General features: G+C 40.9%; 1 protein-coding gene across 4 annotated transcripts in view; it reads left to right on the top strand.

Annotated features, from left to right (window-relative positions):
* TMEM132C (transmembrane protein 132C) overlaps positions 1 to 19,735 on the top strand; it is a 204,188-nt gene that overhangs the window by 89,487 nt on the left and 94,966 nt on the right. The window contains exon 1 of one of the 4 annotated variants that reach the window (XM_062631609.1): positions 17,914 to 18,024. The exons of the other annotated variants lie outside the window; for them this stretch is intronic. The gene's annotated coding sequence lies outside the window, so the exon portion shown is untranslated. Of the gene's footprint in view, positions 1 to 17,913; positions 18,025 to 19,735 lie in introns of those variants that run through there. 4 annotated transcript variants of the gene reach the window in all.

The following is a 19,735-nucleotide window of genomic DNA, read 5'->3' as shown; positions in this document are numbered from 1 at the left end:
TCTGTTTTGAGTACATTGCTGCGTCTTCATACTTACTGAAGGCATTAAAGCAAAAGACCAGAAGAGATAAGGAAATAAGGCTACAGCTGGAGAGTACTGGAAATCAGTTTCCTGTGCAGTAGCCTCTGAGAAGAGAGCATGGCAGCCCTAAGCTTGTATTGCCTCGAGAAGAAGAAAGATTGAAAAGGAAGCCTAAAGATGAGGTAGAATTTCTGTCCTTGGAGGATTTCAAAATCCAGCAGCACCCTGGTCTGAATTCAGTGTTGACCCTGCTTTGAGGGGGGGACTGGACTTGATGTCTCCCAGGGCCCCTTAACCTGTATTGGTCTGTGATGTTATGGTGAGAATACTAATGAGAAACGAGTTCTGGAGAAGGCTGAAGGGGAATGTGAGTATGTAGGTACAGAATCAATAAGAGAGCATAAAGCTAACTATAATAAAATATGGATCACTTCTATCATAATGCATCATCTTTTCTTTTGCCAATTAGTATGAAAATTAGATCAATAAGTAAAGTCAGACCAAGAATTACTAATGACTTTTGCAAATAATTCCGACCCTTTCTTGGTTTTTGACTATGATGCAGTGGCTGTTGGCTACCACATTTCCATACTTTCTTTTTAATCTCTATTACTTCTTGTCAATAGAATTTTAATGTACCTATAAAGATTTAATGATCTAAGTGTCTTTTCTCTGGCTTTCTGTGTTTCTAATTTTAAGTAGTTCAATCTAAAACCCGACATTCTCAGCACATAAAAGACTTACTTTTCAGCAGGAAAGTGACAGGCTTCTGTCTCCCTGCAAAGTCCCTTGGGATACTGGTCCTTAGCTCTCCAAGACTTAATCCATCGCACAGGAGTTCTGGTTCCCAGCATATATTGGGAGGTGGCCACTACATCTGGGCTGCATCCCTAGTGAACAGATAAGTGCATGGCCATGACCACAGCAGTAGCTTGTGATGGTGGCGAGACAAAAGCTCCTGCAATTTCAATGGTGACTGCACCTGCATGGTTTTTTCATTCATACTGCCAATTCTCAAAGCTGGCACCAGTGGCCACACATAACACCCCCTGCACATCATTTCTTGTCCTTGCTCACTGGGCAGCAAAGGATGCTGACAAAGGCTCACCAAAATGTGCGCACACCTCAACACCTATTTGCAGCACACTGGCCCTTTTGCAGAGAGCACTTGTCTTGCTTCGCAACCTTGTTGCTTGGCCAAGGAATATGATTGTAGTTTATGCTACTCTTCCTGGACCGAGCTTGATTTAAGCTGTTCTAATTTACAGGTCTGCTCCATTTCTTTGACTCATTGATGGCAAGGTCTGGTGATTGTAATTACGTTTTTGGCTTTAACATTTTCCAGCAGTAATTTCAGAATATTCAAAGGAGGCATAAACAAGTAAACGTGACAACTATATTATTGCAAAGAAACATGCTGCAAAAGACCCATTGTGTGTTTTATGCCTTCAATATTGATGTTCCTTTCCAGTGAGGGATATTTTAGCCTACAATATTTACTACTCCTTTTTGAATATAAATAGTTGTTGTGCTAGTTTCTCTAATATTTATGTACTCACATATTGAAGAAAGAAGTTTATCAGATAAAGCCACAGACGCCTGGCCTGATTCTGTTATGATTAAAACAAAAATGAGGCTAAATGATGCATTGTTAATAACAGAAAAATTCTGAGGTAATTGAATAGACTAAGGAAGTATTCAGAGGGGAAATTAGTACTTTCAAGGGAAAAATAACATCTTAAACTTAAATCTCCTGAAGCTAGGAATTATGCTTTATATAACCTATAAAATAGACCTGTAAAACTACTATTCAGGTGGTAATACAGTTTTGAAGCACATAGGAGAATTCAAAGTGGGTTGGACTCTTTGCAAATAATGATAATCTTCAGATTTTTGGTAGGCAGCATTATAGTGACTTTTGATTAAAAAATAAATGTTTTCTTTTAATTCTTGACAATGTACCTCTATGCTATTTAAAGTTACGTTCATGCCTCTTCTACTTAAAGGATAGACCAGTGCATAAAAAGGTGAAACAACTTAGTTGCAGGGTGAGTAAACAGCAGAGAAAGGACAGAGCACGTCATTCACAGTCCCTGGCTTCAACTACTAAATGTGAAGCTTCCCTGACCTCTGAGATCAAAGATGAGCTTTCTTGACCTATAAACATGCCAAGCTATTCTTTCATTGCAGTACTCAGATAAGGGTGCATGTCACACCTTTCTTGCATATAGCTCTGAAAATGTCATAGATTGAGACAGTAGATGTCTTCTTGCACCCGACCAAACTAAGCTGTCAGTCTAGGACTTGCAAGCTTATTGGTTAGTTTTTAACTATTGAATTTTAAAGGGATTGAAGGGATCTACTGTTTAAAAATGCTTTGTGCAAAATTAAATATCACAGTATCTTATTAGCAAGAATGGTTTCTCTTTAAATTTACAATAGAAGGTCAGCAACCAACATATGCTCTTCAGTATGCTGTTTTTCTGCAAAGCTGTGCTAAACAGTGCTTTGAATTATCCCATCCTAAAAATGGTGTGCCTTTTTGATCAGTTGAAAAACCTTTACAAGCCTCATAAGAGTCCTTGAAGCAGTTACCTTTGAACAATTACACTGGATTGTTATAAATTTTCCATATTGTTTTTATTGCCTCTCTGAAGTGATCTGGGATTTTATATCACTCCTTTTTCATAGGGTCTGGTTCTCCTGACAGATGCTTGCTTACATCTCCCAGGAACTCTAATGAGAGGCAGGCATATGTCTGGTTTGGAGACTAGACCTCCTTGTTCCTATGCTCATACTGCATTCTTCTTTCTTCTCAAATGTTCCGTGAAGTTAAAGAGGAGAACTAGGACAGCCTCATTCCATTCCTAGCTGTCCCATTCCTTCACTTCTTCTTTTTATGTCTCAGCTTCAGTGAATTTCAAATTAGCGAGACTTGTTTGTACTTATATTTTAGCTCCTAAAAGTGTATTTCCTAACACTTTACAAATCTGAAAGAATGACAATAAATTGATGCTACATTTAAGGGATTAGATGTACAATTCATCTCTACTAGTCGGGAGTGAAAGCTAGTGGTTTTACATGTTTCCATGTACCTACTACTTTCCTTGCCATTCTACTCCCATCCAAGCATTAAGCAGCCATCTAGGAGATTTCATTGTATGAATGGTAAGAGGTAGTTCCCAATAGCTTTTCATGCTCCCTAGGTAAACAGTTCTTCTCTGTACACATACATATCGTGCAACGCATCAGCAGACGTGTCTGTGTCAGACTTAGTCAGGATGTACTTGCACAGGTCACTTGTGTACGTGTGGCAAATCCAAGGCATTCCACATTCTTTGATGTTGGCATGTAAGGACATAGGAAATCAGGGTTCAGTCTGCATTTCTTTTGCAGACTTGGGCAAGTTAGACAAAGCAGTTCATCTCTCTGTTCATGGCACAGCACTCTGTATCTTGTGGCCTTACCACCTTAACGTGCAGGTAGAAATTTCTCCTCCTACCTGTTTGTTTAGTGTGCTGATTGTGACTGGTGCCTCTGGGCATATAATACTGCAGAACAAAAACTTCTGATGGAAGCTGGAAAAAATGCTGTGATGGAGCTGATAACACAGAAGTCCAGCAGTTGTGTGGGCAGCCTGTGGTAGAGCTCCATTTGATATGCAGGTCTCAAGAGACCTGGATCTGTGGTTTAACCCTACCTTTATCTTTCTTCTAAAGGCTTCTGATATTACAGTAGTTGCAAGAAATCTAATTAGCTAATGCTTGTACACTGTTCAGATCCTTAGATAAAAGTCCGCCTACATACATGCATGAAGTGCCAAGAAATGTAGTTTGTAAACTTTTGTGTAGCTGGATAGCTTGACTTTACCATGGTTTGTGATGATGGGGTGACTTCCAGTTTTCATTTTTATGTGTCTGCTTATTAAAAGGAGTAAATAACTGCTAATTAATGTGGGCTGTTCATTTCTCCCTCTTAAAAGGCTTTGTTTATATGATGTGGGCTGCTGAGACTGTCAAGAGCTGCTTCTAAGTTAGATATATTTAAAAGATACTATGTAGTAAGATATTCAAGACTGTTTTGAGTACCGACTCAAACACAGCTAGCTGAAGAATCCCTTATAATAGTGAAAAGGTAGGGAAAAACTCATCACTTAGTTTTCACTTCTGGGTGTCTGAGTTCATACCCTCTCTCAGCACAGAAACAAACATTTTGCTGCTCAACATTGGGGAGTTTATGCGTTCTCTGTGGTTAGAACTGTCTGCTGCAAAGGCTTGGCACAGCCCTGTTGAGAAACTTATATGCATAGCTGTAATTCTCACTCCATTAATACAAAAATTCATTAAGGAACTAGATGGAAAATGTAAAGCTTCTGTGCCACTTAAATCCCCTAATCCTATTTTGAAGACTTAAATGGTGAGCAGGCTTCAGGCTGCTGGTGTGTAGGGGAATGAATTTCCACTCTAGGTGAGTTGAAGTCTCCTCTGAAACAAGCTGGGCTTATTCTAGGGCAATTCTGTACTTATCCTATCCTGAAATGGGGAGGTGAAATGATTGCACGATTTCTAAAGCTTCTTTTGGAAATGCCACATCATCCAACTACATTCACAATATATTTGATGTTGACATGCTAGACAATTTTAATTTCCATCTTATAAAAGTTGCTGCAGGTGCCATGAAGGACTTGACAGTTTCATAGTTACTTGCAGAATGAGAGAGAGAATTACCATGGCAGTATCGCTTGTAACCAAAGCCCAGGTAAATATTCTGGACTGAGAGCTATCACAAAGCTTAGCTTTCACTCTTTGTGTCTGGGATTGCACAACTGGTTTGGGAAATGCCTCTGACCTGGAATCCTTTATCTGTTTACATGGCTGCGGTGTGTGATGAAGGAAAGCTTTAAGTTTTATCAACAGTATCTCACTCAGGCATTTCATAGCTGAAGTGGAATGGTCTCGCTTTAACTCTGTCATTCATTTGCTCTTTGACCTTTGCTTGGAGAGTCCAGTAAACAGGAGATGTTTCCTGCTGTAAGTGGACAGACTCCCAACTCAAATATACAAACCAGTCACTTGGTAACATCAGATTTCATGGTGTGAAGACAGCATGTGATAGGAAATCAGGTGTTAGGTGTTCTGTTCCTTTATTTCCAATTAAGTCAGTGTGTGACCTTGGGTAAGTCGTTCAGCCTTTCTGAGCTGCCTGCCCTCTACGAAACAGTGTTAGCATGTCTTGGATCATAAACAAAACTGCTTTTCCTGCCTGCAAGTGCTACACCTTTGATAATCAGCTATAAATAATATTAATATGAACCATATTTGAATTTAGAACCTTATCAATGAAAAGTCAGCATCAGCACCAAGGATCAGCTGTACTCCATTCCCTCTCCTTTTTATTTATACCCATTGGATTAATCAAGCACTTCCAGGTAAAGCAAAAATGCTGAAATGCACAAATGCCTTTTAATATGCCCTCCAGTTCTTTGCTTGCATTGCTTCTTCCTCCTGAATAGAAAAAAATGAGGTGTCTATGGACATTTTATACATGCTGCATGGTCTTGATTTTTGAATGTCCCATGCTATTTATGCAGTCACAAAACATTTTATGAGAATATGTCAATCCTACACCAGGGTAATGGACATTCTGTTACTTTATCTCTGCAGAGACTGTTGAAAACATGAAGTGTAAAATGAGATTCATTACCTAAATTCTCAGAACAGGACATTAATCGCAACTGGGCTTGTTAAAGTTTGTTCTTCATCGTCTCCTCCATTTAATTAGTTATGTTTTGCTTCAGATTCAGAAGAGCTTCACATGCTCTTCCAGGTAGTGATATGTACCTCTGGAATCTGGAGCTTATGCAAAACATATTTTACTGCAAAACGCTTACAGAATGTTTTCGTACTTTGTAGTTCACAAGACTTATTTGCTGATGTTAACTATTCTCCGTAAGGTACCCCCACATGCACATATGGTATAAACTCAACCTTGTGACGCTTAGTAGTACATGGGAATCATCAAATAGGTTAGGTATTTCCTGAGGAGCCTGATGCTAATAGTATAAAGATGGGGGGCAGGGGGGAAGCACTTTTCTATATCTTATTAGAACCAGTGAAAAGGAAGCAAAACCCCCACTTTTCTCTATTTTATTAGAACCAGGAATTTGAAAACCTGGAGGGGCAAAACTTCCATTCCAGCTTTTTTGCTCATTAAATTGTTCTCTTGCAGATTATGCATCAGCACAGACAAGTATTCTTTCTCGGTGTTGGATAATGCTTGGATTTTATTGGGGCTAGATGGCATTCTCTTAACTATCATAAACATGACAGTGTATGATATCTGGTATTTCTTCATGAAACCTCCTTTCTTTCCTGGGGGCTGAACAGTTCCAAACCCCTGTCTTTTCTGTCTCTGCTCAGTACATTTTTATGCATGTTTTCCAACACTGAAAACTGAACTTATGTATCAATGCAGCAATACCCAGGAATAACTCACTGTCCAGAGTGAAAGGGCAAATCTGCAGAGATATGTTGCAGTTCTAGGGCCTGTCCATCACTGTGTGTAAAGAGCTGAAGCAAGAGCTGGTGATGTGTACTGCAGTTCTAAGTGGTTTTGATGTTTTGTTAGACAGTTGCAAAACATTCCTGTTCTATACCATTTCAGAGACTCCCAGTCCTCTCCTGCCTAGCTTTTCAATTAGCCACTCTGTAAGTGTGAAACAAGAAACCAGAAAGCACTTTCCCTTGCAACTGTTGACATTGTGAGTTTGAAATCGAAATAGACTCATTGGAAGTTAAATGGTTTGTGTGGGCATCTTTTTTAACCAGGCAGACCCATTGTACTGCTGGTTTCAAGAGGAAAAACCCTTGTGAATGTCACAGATTTCCTGCTGGAATAATTTTTTTCCAGGTTGTTCAGTTTTAGACTTAGCTATATATTGGGACAAGAATAGAAGAACATACATTTTTACTGAGCATAAGACAACTGTGTTGCTTGTCCAGGACCTAGCATCACAGATGTTCCCAAGTAAAGGTAATCTCTGCCTGATGCTCTTCTGTAGTCCTTGTGCTTACAGGGCTTATCACTCCTCTGCCTTAAAGCTCTTTACTAACACTGACTGAAAGACTGCAACACAGCTCTGAGGTCAGGTAGTGAAACTCTGCCTTTAAGAACATGGGGAGAATGAAGGCAGAGAACTGCCTAAAGCAGAAGAGATACCAGTAGCTCTGTGTCTTTGAATCTTAGACCAAAGGTTCAAAGGCCTAAGAGGCACTAGTGGGATGCTTTAAATTGATACAGGCTGAGGTGTGTGTCTAGGCTGGGGTCCGCTCATCTATGCAGTGATAATAGCCAAAGAACCAGTTTAATGCACCTGGAAGCAAGCTGGGTTGAATTTGTAGCTTTCTAAATCTGCAGCCACTATGATTTTTGACATTAATATTGCTAATTTGAACAGTTTCTAAGGAGTTCAATCTCAGTGATTATTTTTATAGGATCATCCCCTGCTACAGTTGTGGGACAGCAGGAGGTTTTGCATCTTCCCATTATAAAATGAAGGTTTGAGCCCTTCTATTTACAGGGGAAACTCAGAAGAATTTCCCCAAGAATCTGACTTGAAAACCAGACTCAAAAGTGGAAAACTTGGAAGGAAATCAAAAGCACTCCACATCTCATGGGCTTGGGGATCCTGGATCATTGTGTTTTGAACAGTTGAGATTAGCAATATCACAAAAGATGTCCGTGATTTTTTGGTGCCTCTATTTTAGGCCAGCCCCTGTGAAACACTTTACAGGAACATGTGCACTCATGCCATGATTCCAGTTTTATTAGAAAAACAGCAATACCAGAAGAAAATTTCTCGCCCAAGGCATATTCCATATGTTACTTCTCAGTGCTTTATTTTTCAGCCCTGCAAGAGACAAATGGACTTACTCTATTAATAAAGCCTGTGACTTAAAGTGCAGTTCTACCCTGGAAAAAATAGAAATGTGAGGTTCAAGTTCATTTTCCATCAATAGCTCCTACATTAAATTTGTTCAGATTACAGATGAAAAGGTGGTGTTATTTTTCAGGCTGTGAGCCTGTAGGCCTTAGCCTTGGCTCTGAAAGCAGACTTTTCATTCTCGTATGGAAATAACAATGCAGAAGGCAGATCAGCTCACATACTTTGTTCCACCTCTGCAAGGTGGAAGGTTCACATCATTTCTGCAGCTACGAAGCATCATTTAACATGTTTATAGAGGAAAAGTCCTCATAATATACTGTGAATATTCAGCTCTAGGAAACTTACTACCACTATTTCCCTGCTTTTCTTCCCTCATTCACCTCCATTTGTAAAAGTTCTAATAGAAATGTAGAAATACAACTATTTTGTTCTTTAAACCCCTCTCTCATCCAGCAGTGATTTCATAACCTCCCAATTCTCAATTCTCTGCCTTGTCTCTAAAAAGTAAATCTCCCCAGTACCATTCCCATGATGGATTTATTGCCTTTGTGATCCTCACGTTACCCTTGGTATTCCTACTGCTCATTTGCAGTCCTTGTTTTTACCACAAGCTTTAGACAATCATCATTATCCAGTAGAGGATCTGGGGAAGATACATGCATCCTGGGGCCTTAAGCTTTGGGAATAGCAGAGGTATAAATGAAAAATAAAAGGTAGGTCATTGGTCTTCCAAATGCCACCCTTGCAACCAGAGGCTGGGAAATTCCATCTAGAAGGGCTGTACAAAAAGGCAAAAATAAGCATCTGTTTTCAAAGGCATTCCAAAGTACTGAAGAGTTTTTTGGGGTCACTGTGGAAAGTCATCATTTTGGTGGGGGAAGAAGGAGGAGAAGCAGGTGGCAGGGGTAGAGATTGTTTTCTGCATTACTTGCTGCAAAATCTGTTTTAAAATCACCAATGTAATAGGATTAGGAGGGCAAAGGTTCTTAAAAATTAGTGAAGTTAGATTGGGAGAGCAGATTGCTAATGAAAGACTAAATTAGATGACAACTAAAAGCATACTTTAGTGGCTGTATTTCAGCTGGCTGATGAAGAAGCCAATCCAGCAGTCCAGCCCTGTATCACAGATACATCTATTTGGTGCGAGGGAGGATATCCTAAATTTACATGTCCAATTTAAGTACTTACTCCAGTGTTAATTTGGAGAGATTTTTCAGCTACTTTCCATTACTACTTTTTAGTAACAATAAACATTTGAAATAGTCTGTCTCATTTTCTTTTGCTACTTTTTAGATGGTGAAAAAATGGCCTTAAAAGATCATAAAAAGGTGGGAAATGGCCTCCCAGCATATGCCATAAAATGAAGTCACAAATGATCTTGCGGACCAGCACACTGCTGTGGCTAGTTCAGGATTACAACATAGCAATATTGTTTCATTGCAAGGCTGGCACACTTTCTGCATATTAACTGCATGGCAGCTTTGCTCCATATAATGCAGATGTACTGTTAATATTTATTCAGGCTAGTGGTTCTCCATGCTGAAAATTAGGACCCGCTTTCCCTGCCAGTGGCAGAAACAACAGGTTTATGGCATCGTGATAGATTTTGAACTCCCATGTGCTGAGGACCAAGGTGATACTTGGACCTCAAGTAGTTTGATCCAAAATCAGGGGTCATCCAGAAATTTATGGTATGATTTGCCCCTTTAACAAACCCATTTGGGCTACAAACTCCCTAATAGTGCATTAGTATGACAGCATAGCGGAGCTTTTAGCTTTTCTTCTGAGGCTGCTATTCCTGCTAAGGATAACGATACGGTCCAGCCTCCACTCTCATTTGGGTTACCTTATCCCCTCTGTGTTTGCTGAAAGTATCCTCACCCTAACATGCTTTCATTTACATTAAACTTGGCACTGTGAGCATTAAAGCAGAGCATATAGTGGTGTATATGAGATAGCTTTGTATGGAATTATTATAATTGCATTTATGTGATGGCTTCTGACATAGCAGACATTGCTGAGTGCTAGTAAGCATCCCCAGCTGCATGTTCACAGGCACATATGGACTAGAGCAGAGGAATAGAAGACCTAGAGACACAGTGCTATAATTTTAAGGGAGCTTAGGTACCAGAGGCCTGACCTGATTATCATCCACAGCAAGGTAGAATCAGAGCTGGCCCTGAATTATGTCTGCATGAAACTTCAGTCCTGAGGAAAGACTTAGTACTTGATGACCAATCTTGTCCCCTTTGAAGTCAATAACACGAGCTGTGTCAGGCCTAAAGGACAGGAGATCGAGAGCACTGCTGTCTTGCTTGACTGAAATACGTGTGGAGTTCTGTAGAAAGATCTGTGAGACTTAGCAATTTGTTTGTCCCCTGGGATACCCCAAATGTGAAAGTGTCTGCTGCTCACAAAAAAGTGAATGTATAATTGCATGACCGGCTGATGAAATCAAAGCAAAATTGCTGGCAGCCTTCTTCCTGCCCTCCCTGTGTTTTTCTAGCATTAACATTCTAGCTTTGTCACCTCTGATCCAGGGGAAGATAAATCCTTCCTTTTTTTAAGGAGCAGAAACACTTTCCCTCAGCACATAGAATAATGGCCTCTGCTGTATATTATTCATATTCCTCTCTTTGTTCTTGTCATTTCTCTATATCCTTGGTGGTTGTACACCCTATAACTCTTAGGGGTTTTATCGAAGGCCTTTTAAAGAAGGAAGTGAATAGCTTAGGAGATGAGCAGAAGGTTGTGAAGGCATTACCTAGGCTGGCATACAGAATGTGCAAATCCGGTAACACCATCCTTTATGGCTGCTGAGCTTTCTGGTAGACAGGGGCCAGTGCTAAAACATCCTTTACAACACGCGTTTTGTTACTATAACAAGAGGAGACCTGTAGACCAAGTCTTTCCTCACCTGCTTCTAGAAGTATTTGGCAGAATGGCATAGAAATGGAGTGGAGGATCACTGCAACCCCACACTGCTTTTCTTTGATCTTTGGCCCCAAAAAAGAATGTGCAGCAACTGTGCAAGTCCTGAGCATCTGAAAGTTGTGAATCAGGTGCCCCAGATTAGCAGGGAGCAGCAGGAGGATGAATTATGATACATATTAGTGCTCTTTATGTTCAGTGACTGCTGTTTGAACCGCTGTAATGTACTCATGACATTTCCAACCTTATCTCCAGATAAGACTCTTGTATCCAGAGATGGCTTTAGCTATAAACAAAATATGCACAGGAGGTTGAAGAAGTTAAGGCTCAGGTTCTGTAGCAGCACTGAAGTCTGATCGCAGGGGATGCTCTGTGTGTATTCGCCTATCCGTGCATGCGCTTGTTTACCCAGTGTTTCAGTTGGAATGTTATTAGTCTCATACAGTGTTGGGAGTAGCTGCTTCAGCATTTTCATCAGGCGAATCCTTTGCTGCTGCTGAAGCCTATGCAGTCCTAAATCAGGTGCTTGTGTTGTGCCCTGTCATATGCTATTTAGGTCTAGTGTGTTTCTGCTGCATCAAGCGGAAACAAAATGATTTTCATCCCTGCAGTCAGTAACTGGCTGCATTTGGATGAATTGAAATGACTTTTGGGGAGAGTCGTCGAGAGGAAAGGAAAAGAAAAAGACTCCCCAGGAGATGATAAAAGGAATGTGACTTATTCTGGTTTGTAATCCTCACCAACAGAAGGAATAAGCACAATGAGAGTTGCGAATGTATTGATCTATTTTATCTCGTGGGTGGTTTTTTGTGTTTGAAGTGTATAATGACCTTAATATCTGCATCCAGGAACACGCTGTTGCCCCTGGCTTTCACCGACAGCTGGTCTTCTTTTGATACATCCCAGAATCTTCCCGCTGATTCCTGCAGTATGTCAAAGGAGCTCAGCAGTTTGTTGACCTCTCAAGACTTGCTCTGTTCATTATGGCTTCAAGAGCAGGCTCAGTCTCAAAAGGGTCCTTAAAAGGTCCTTTTGAAATGGCTGATGATAGCCCAAGGGAATTGTTGTTGCCTGTGGGCATGTCCAACAATGGTGGTTGAGATAATATCAATGACCTAATCCAGGCCTGGGAAATTAAAGGTATAAAAACTTGGTCCTGCAACTGTACAGCAGTGAAGGGAAGGCTCCTGGTTTCTAATGCACAGACATCTGCCTGCTGACTCCTAAGGCAACCCCACCTCCATGCAAAAACTTTTCAGCCTTTTGAAAAGGGCGAAGAGTTTCTTGTTTAAAAAAGTGTCAAGTCACACTTCATTTTGACTGCAGCTGTTATTCCCTTTCTTTCTTGAAAGTTTCTATAGGAAAGACCCTTTATTTGATAGGCTGTCATTAGTGTTAAAGATGGCTTTGACAGCCCTATGTGGGCAGAGGAGGAGAAGTTGGTTGAGATGCTCTGTGGCAGTAATTGCTGTTACAGTCAAATACTTGGAGTAAGACAAACCAGACAAAAGCAGAAGCAACTTCCAAATGAATTGCTGCCCTAGCTCTTGTACCTAATCCTTTGGTGTAACAGTCCTACAGCTGTTGAGGCTCATTTCTCTTACAGTCGATATTTATTCCTGGTTTCCTAGAACAGGAATTGGACACCACTTACCTAATGTGGAAAGACTTTAAGGGGCTCCCTTTGTTGAGGTGCATTAGTCAAGGCTATTTAGATCCGGCCAAGACAAGTCAGCTTTCTGCCAGTTTATTCCAAAGCCAGAAACAAGGCATCCTGAAGGGGAACAGGTAACTGAGAGAGGTGTAATCACAAGGTGGAGACATAGTTTCTTCAACAATGAACTGTTTAGGGGTTGAGAGAAATTACTTGTTTAACTCAGCAAATGCTTTTGGACATGAAAACTTCCCGCTCTAAAGAGGACCCCTCATTGTCTGAGTTTTTATCATCTGGCAGCATCAGATATCATCTGGCCATGAGTCCAGCTTATTGAAAACTGCATCAGTTTTTGGCATTATTGTTTCTTTTGGAGAACAAAATAAAATAAAATGAAAGCCTTTGCACTATCATGTGGCATAACTGCAAACCGAGGTCAGACAAATGAGAAGCTGAAGATCTAGGACTGGATTCAGGGTGTCCTTTCAATCCTGCTAAGGACAGCAAGGGCATAGATGGGTTGGAATTAGAACTGGAACTCAGTGGTGACTCAGCTGGTTTAGTCACATTTCTAAATGAAAGAGGAAGGCGAAAATAGATGTGAGAGAAGTGAAAAAGGAGTATTACAAGAGGAGATGCAGAGGTATCAAAAGCCAAGAGAAAGCAAATGTGGAGGGACACATGGAAAAAAATCAAGTGGAGAAAAACAAGAAAACCCTGTGTCTGTGGACAAGTTGTATCTGTGGACAAGTGTATACATGTACATACAAGGTAAACCCACCAGGTTTTGAGGTATTTCTTAATAAACAGGAAATGATATCTGTCTCTCTATTCAGTCACTTCTGGACAAAATTACAAGTATTTGTTTAAATTACAAAAGAAGTGTCAGGAAGATGAGAGAGTTTTTTACATAACCCCAAGTCCCTGAGCCACATCCCAGCTGTAATTTGTTAGCTTTGCTTTCTCACTCCTGAGACACAGGAGGTTCCACCACGTGCCCTGCCTGCTGACAGTGCCCACCGGCTCCCGCAGGCCAGGTGGTGACCCCATGGAAACCCATGTGTGCTTCATGCATCTCATCCAAGGCCCTTGAGGTCAGCAGGAGTGGTTTTGCTGACTTACTGGAGTCTAGGGGGCTTCAGATCTCTACCTAAATCCACAAACTACCAGCAGCTGCCTCAGGGCACAAGGATTTGTGCTATTGCTGCTTACACTTAAAGCATGAAAGAGCCCAATTTGGAAGCTGTAGTACAGATCACTGCCAGCCTTTACTAGATTAAGACTCAATTCAAACATAAAAGCTAGCAGTTCTGTCTGCTGTATCCCCCTAGACCATCTTTGTAGCATTTCTATCACACTCTTGCATGCAGATTATGACACAAGGTGTGCTTGCTCTGAAACAAAGAATAGCAGCAGTGTTAATGTGCCTCAAAGTGACTAAATAAAAGTGTGAGGATTATGATGAGCAAAGCAAGAATCTTTACCAAACATTGGAGTCGCAGTATGAGGGATATAAAGGACTCATGTTGCCATAATTCTTATTTTATTCTACAGTTATCTTTCTTAGCTGCCTTTCTGCTTTGTTGATTACAGTGTTGCCACTCCTCTGTGCTAAAACATTGCCCTGTTTGGTGCTTCTCCATACTTCAAAGACAGAGGGAGAGGAAGTTGGTCTAAATGAATGGAAGCACATGTTGTTACAGCACACACAGGGTCAGCAAACTCCCAACTGCCTGGAAGGGGCTGTCTCCAGGAAAACTGTAACATGCTCCATCCTTGAGTGAACTTAAGTTAGACTAATTAGAGTACAACAGAGACAGTGCTGCATCTTTGGGATGAACCACCTGATAATCAGTCTTTTCTTTCATCGCTTGTACAAATATGTACTGTAGTATGTAACATTTGAAACAATTATTTGACTGAATGGCTTCTCTCTTTCTTGATGTTTTAATGACATTTGCCCCTTCCTTTTTCTAGCGATTGATCTCAGCAGTAGTATATTTCTGTAAGGGGAAAGGAAACACAACTCTCATATAGCAAAACTGTATTCATGACAGCTGCTGAGGGGGGAGTGTGGATGGGACTAAAACCACAAAGGGACTGCACAGGAAGATTGCTCAGAATGTTGCTTGGGGTCTAGGTAATAATCCTAATAACCACTGCAAACTAAGCGTTTCCCTCAGCACTGCTACTGCTCTGTCAGCTGGGGAACGTCACAAATATGCAGCTTAGAGGTTTCTTACTTTTAAGAACAGAAACTGCAAGTAGTAGGGAGTATAATCTCAAAGCATTTACTTATCTAAAAAGTGTCTCTGGTCCTATAAAATAGACCTGTGGAGGTGATCAGCTTGTATTCAGCATGTGTAGCTGAATCTACACTCTGGATTCACCCTGGTAGGTTTTTTGTTTACTCAACACCCATCACTGTCTCTCTCTTATGCGTCTTTCTGCAAGCATGTGTTGGTGTGAGACAGATGCTTATTCCAACTCTCTTCTCAACAGACAGCAAAGCAGACAGTGTAGTGTCTAGTTTCCTCATGTGAGGAATCTAGGAATGAGAGTACACTCAGATACTGATCTTGTAGCAAAGACTTATTGGGGACTTTATCTAGATGTGATTATGGATCAACTTCTTTCAGTTCCTTGCAGAGTCCTTGAGATGGATTTTTGACTTGTACCTATTGGTTACTTTGATTTCAAATTACAAAAGGCTTTAAAAAAAGTATCTAAACCCTGCAAGACTTCATGTAAAATTGTAGGAGTTGGTGACAACTGCTGCGTCCAATGGAATTCTTGAAACTATGTTAAGAAAAGGAAGGTATAAGCTGAACTGAAGTTATTTGGCACATGATTTTGGTGTTTGCTACCTTGAGACATCTTGTCTCCTATCTTGTAACTCTTCTGATAATTTGAGATCAATAGCAGTGGGTTTCTACTTGCCCTCTGCTCTGGCTAATTGCATTTATGGGGCCACTTAGGTGGGTTTGGCATCTGAGTGGCCCCATAAATGCAATTAGCCAGAGCAGAGGGCAAGTAGAGTTTCTGGTAGCCATTGCAAGAGCTATGTTTTGAGCTCCTATGAGCCTGTTTCAGGTTCAGATACTCAACCCAACCAGTAGATTTGAGAATCCCTCAGTAATATCTGGGCCAGAATGTGACTGTTTCTCTGAAAGCGGGATGAGCTGGAGTGAAATGCAATAGCAGCACTGTGACGAGTTCTGTGAACGTCCGGAGTTTACAGTGTTTATCTTTGCTGAAGGCAGAATGTTATCAGGTTGTAAATTCAGATTAGGATTCCTCTCAGCTTGGAAGACAAATCCAGATTCTCTGTGTTGCGTAGTTCCCTCCTGCTTTTATTTATATATTTTTTAGTTTTTATTCCTCCTGCCTTTCTTGTAATCCCTTCGCTATTAACATTCATTGCTTGGAGAAAGCAGCTTTGCCATGAGATATATTAGGAGGTTAAAATTACTATCTCTGTGGCTTAAGTAATGGTATCCAAGCTTCACAGAAAGCACCTCTCTTTCATTTTTTTTTCAAATACATAATGGAATACCTGCCACCTCCAGAGGACTGTAATGCTCACAAAGAGTTAACTGCAGAAATCAGCCCAAACCAAACTGTCACTGGAACATCCTAAAGCACACTGGATTTCTTTTAAGGGGAAAACAAAACCCAGCTGACAGCATCCATCTCGTACCTTGCAGCTGAGCTCTTCAGAGCTTCCCAATGGATATGAAGCACCTATTCCATTGAAATGAAAGACAGCTGATTTTCCTAGGGTCTCAGGGAATTTCAGTTATGTAAGAAACACTACAAAAGAACAGCTCCTGTGCAGTTTTGAATCCCAGAATTCCTCACTGGCAATGGAAGGGAATTTATGTAATTTTGATGGACAGTAAAGTCACCAGAATATGCTGTTTTGGGGAAGCTGAATTCAGTCCAATTCAGCTGACAGAGGAGGTTTCAGAACTACTGAAATCTGGCTCAGCTGCTCACAGAATTACACCTGTATTTCAGAAGCTTAAGTGTTCTGCTTTGGAGGTTTTTCAGGATTTGGTTTCTGCATTTTCAAAGGAAAATATTTCAATTTTTTTTTGTTTTGACATGGAAATTTTTCATTGTTTCAAATAGATCAGCACGCTGAGAGGTGAAAGGAAAAGGGGAAAGAGTGAAGAGTAAGGACAGAATACCTAGAGATGAGCTGTTTGGACATTTTGAAGGGGGTTTATCCTTTTTTTGCAAAAGCCGTTTCCTAAAGGCCTTTTCTGGATACTCCATGAGAAAGAAAATGCCTGAAGGCGGAAAGTGTGCTCTGAAGAGCAAGATCTCCACTTTTGCTAATGGTTAGCCCATGTTGTAAATCTAGAAAACAAAAGTCTTGCATGGACGGCCCTTTGGACTGACCTTCTTAATGGGAACCAAATCTGAAATACTACTATCAGCAGTGATTTATTACCTAATAAAGTTAGTACCTGAATTCCCCCATTGAGACCGAGCTCTCTTTTGCTGCTTACCTGTGCATATGGCTTGTAAATGAAAACCTCTGCAGCAATGAGGTGGCCACGTAACACACTGGTGGAAATCTGTTTGCTAGAGTAGGATGGAGGCAAACAGGGCTCTGAGGGCATGTACAGAGTCACGCTGGTACTTGATCCCCCATATTCCTTAAGCAGACCCATAGCTGCTTAATCACACTTACTCCGTCCATGTATTTTGCAAATTAAAGGAGCGTATTTGAAAGGTCAGCATGGTTAGCCAGGTCATATTCTACTGTGCTGCTTTTGGCTTCTCAGCTAAAGCCAGCAATGAGGCTTCTAATGAGTATTGTTTTGCCAGGCAGACGTCTGCCCTGTTCCTTCAGAGCTGCGCTGAGATCTATCAACTCGTTTCACATAGAAAGATGAAAGGAAAAAGATTTACTTAATAAAACAAATCTTGCTTAATTGCTGTGGTTAGTCTCCTGCCTGGATTTTATGGGTTCCTGCAGCTGGCTTTAATCTCCTGATTTACTCAGGGAACAAAGAAGGAAAGAAGCGAACTTAAATCATGGCAGGAAGAAGCTGAAATTTTTTTGGCAGAACTCGGGAAGGTTGGAGGCTTACTGTAAAGTGCAGCCCAGAAACCAGCCACCAGGAGAGCCTGCCTGGGTTTGGGAGATACAGTGATACCTTACAACGTGACCTTTACAGTCAGTAATGTCAAGGTCTTCTACAAGTCTGGGCAACTAAGGGAGGATTAGCAAAGAGTTACAAGAAACATTGAGGCTGCAGAGAAGACTGACCAAAAGGGGTCAGTATTTGTTAAGTTGAAAAACCAATTTGACAAATATAAACAGACAAGGATTTTACATTTGGAAATGCAGAGGATTTAGCAAGAGCATCCTTTCCCTTGCCCTGCATGGTGAGAGACATCATGCCCACGCTCGGCTTGCGTGATCCGGTGACTACCTCACGGAGGAGCCGATCCCCTGGTGAGGCTGAGCCCACATCTGTCTCCAATATTTACATTTTGAATGCTTCCTAAATGAAAGTCTTCCAGCACAGCAGCTTGGACAACAGATGTGAGCTGAAGAGCCTGTCTGTGTAAAGCAGTGGTCACTGATCTAAAACCAGACTGCTCTCAGATCAAAGTCCAGTCTGCTGACAATATCATGGCATTTATGAGGAGCACAGAAGATGCAGAGCTCAGTATCGGCCTCTGAAAACAGTCTTACAGGAAACAGAAGGTTTAGTGTCTGAAAAAACTATTCCAGATATTATGGAGCTCACTGATTATAGGAATTTAGTATTGATTTAGCTTTTTATTCTTTAATGCAGCTTTGTCTACCCACACAGCTATGTAGGTTTGACAATACTGCTAACCCCACATAGGAGGTACCTGCTGCTGCTGAAGATCCTCCTTCTGTCCCTCACTTTGTGCTTCTGTGCTTCCCTGGCACTGCCATTGCTGCTTATTTGATCTTCTGTGAGCCATCAAGGAAGCTAAATCATTCACTGATTAATGCTACCAACTTAGCTGGCCAGTGAGTCAGCTGGTATTAGTGCCAGGCTAAAGGGAATGAGGGAGCCAGGGGCTCCTAATCAGCCTCAGGTGGTGTTAGCTTACCTGTAGCTTCAGATTCTTCCTTTGCTGGTGGATTACTTACCTGTATCACAGCACACCCAGGCAATGCAGCCCTGCTTGGATCAGTGCTTTGAGGATGACTTTCTGTGGAATAAGAGAGGTGATTCTCTCTAGGCTTAGCAAAATCATAGAGCATGTGAAGAACTGTGTGGAGTCCTCAGCAGTCTGCCCCATCTCTAGCACTGCTGCAGGTAGCAGCAGCCTTCCATGGCCATAGCAGTTTTGCAAGATTAAGATTTAAATTTAAATAGGAAACTATAACTTGAGCTCCTGAAATCATAAATCACATCTCCACCTCTGGCTGTTGTTGATTCAATTGCATTTCAGCTACTGTCTTTATCAGCTATATAGTATTATGTCTAAATACTGCTGAGATTTCTTGTAATTTGAGGACGGTGAAATGGAACAGCTAGATTTTCATCTGTACTTGATCAGAATGTATTCATTAGAAGCATCATTTCTGCGTTTAACATGTTAGGAAGATAAGGTGCTAAGTGGAAATCTTTGTATACAACTGAAAGCTTCAATTTGCAAATGAAATATTTGCTTGAAAGTTGCACATTTACACAAATGCGTTTGCTGTGAGTGCTGTGAGATTGTGTAATTAAAGGTTTTTGCTTGTTGAAAAAAAAATCAGTAATGATTTCTAGGTGTGCTGCTAGAGACACTTTCTGTAATGTCTTTGAGGTGCTGCTTGTTCTGCATGCCAGCACAATGTTTTAATTCTCCATTTGAGAGTTATATAGAGACAGTTATTTGGAGACAAAGCTGTGGCAGAGATTTCCTGTGTTATGAATTAATAACCTTAGAAGTTCAAGCAAGAAAGTCTCACTGATCTGGCTAGCATGTGTTCATAAAGCTTCAAAACCCTGTTCAGATGGAGTCCTCTATCTAGTGTGGGGTTGAAGCTGACCTCTGGCATTCTGTGCCGTTCTTAATGACAGTCTCTCCTTCATCTTCCCATTGCAAGGTCTGCTTTTGTCAGAAGATCAAAAACTGTGCTTAACTTTCAGCACATAGACAATCAATCAAACTCAAATAAATGAACTGCTGCCCTT

Source organism: Pezoporus occidentalis, unplaced genomic scaffold (genome assembly GCF_034315485.1).
Source record: "Pezoporus occidentalis ecotype Australia unplaced genomic scaffold, CSIRO_AGI_Poc_V1 ctg37, whole genome shotgun sequence".
Classification (NCBI taxonomy): domain Eukaryota; kingdom Metazoa; phylum Chordata; class Aves; order Psittaciformes; family Psittacidae; genus Pezoporus; species Pezoporus occidentalis.
This window is presented reverse-complemented; position numbering and strand designations above follow the sequence as displayed.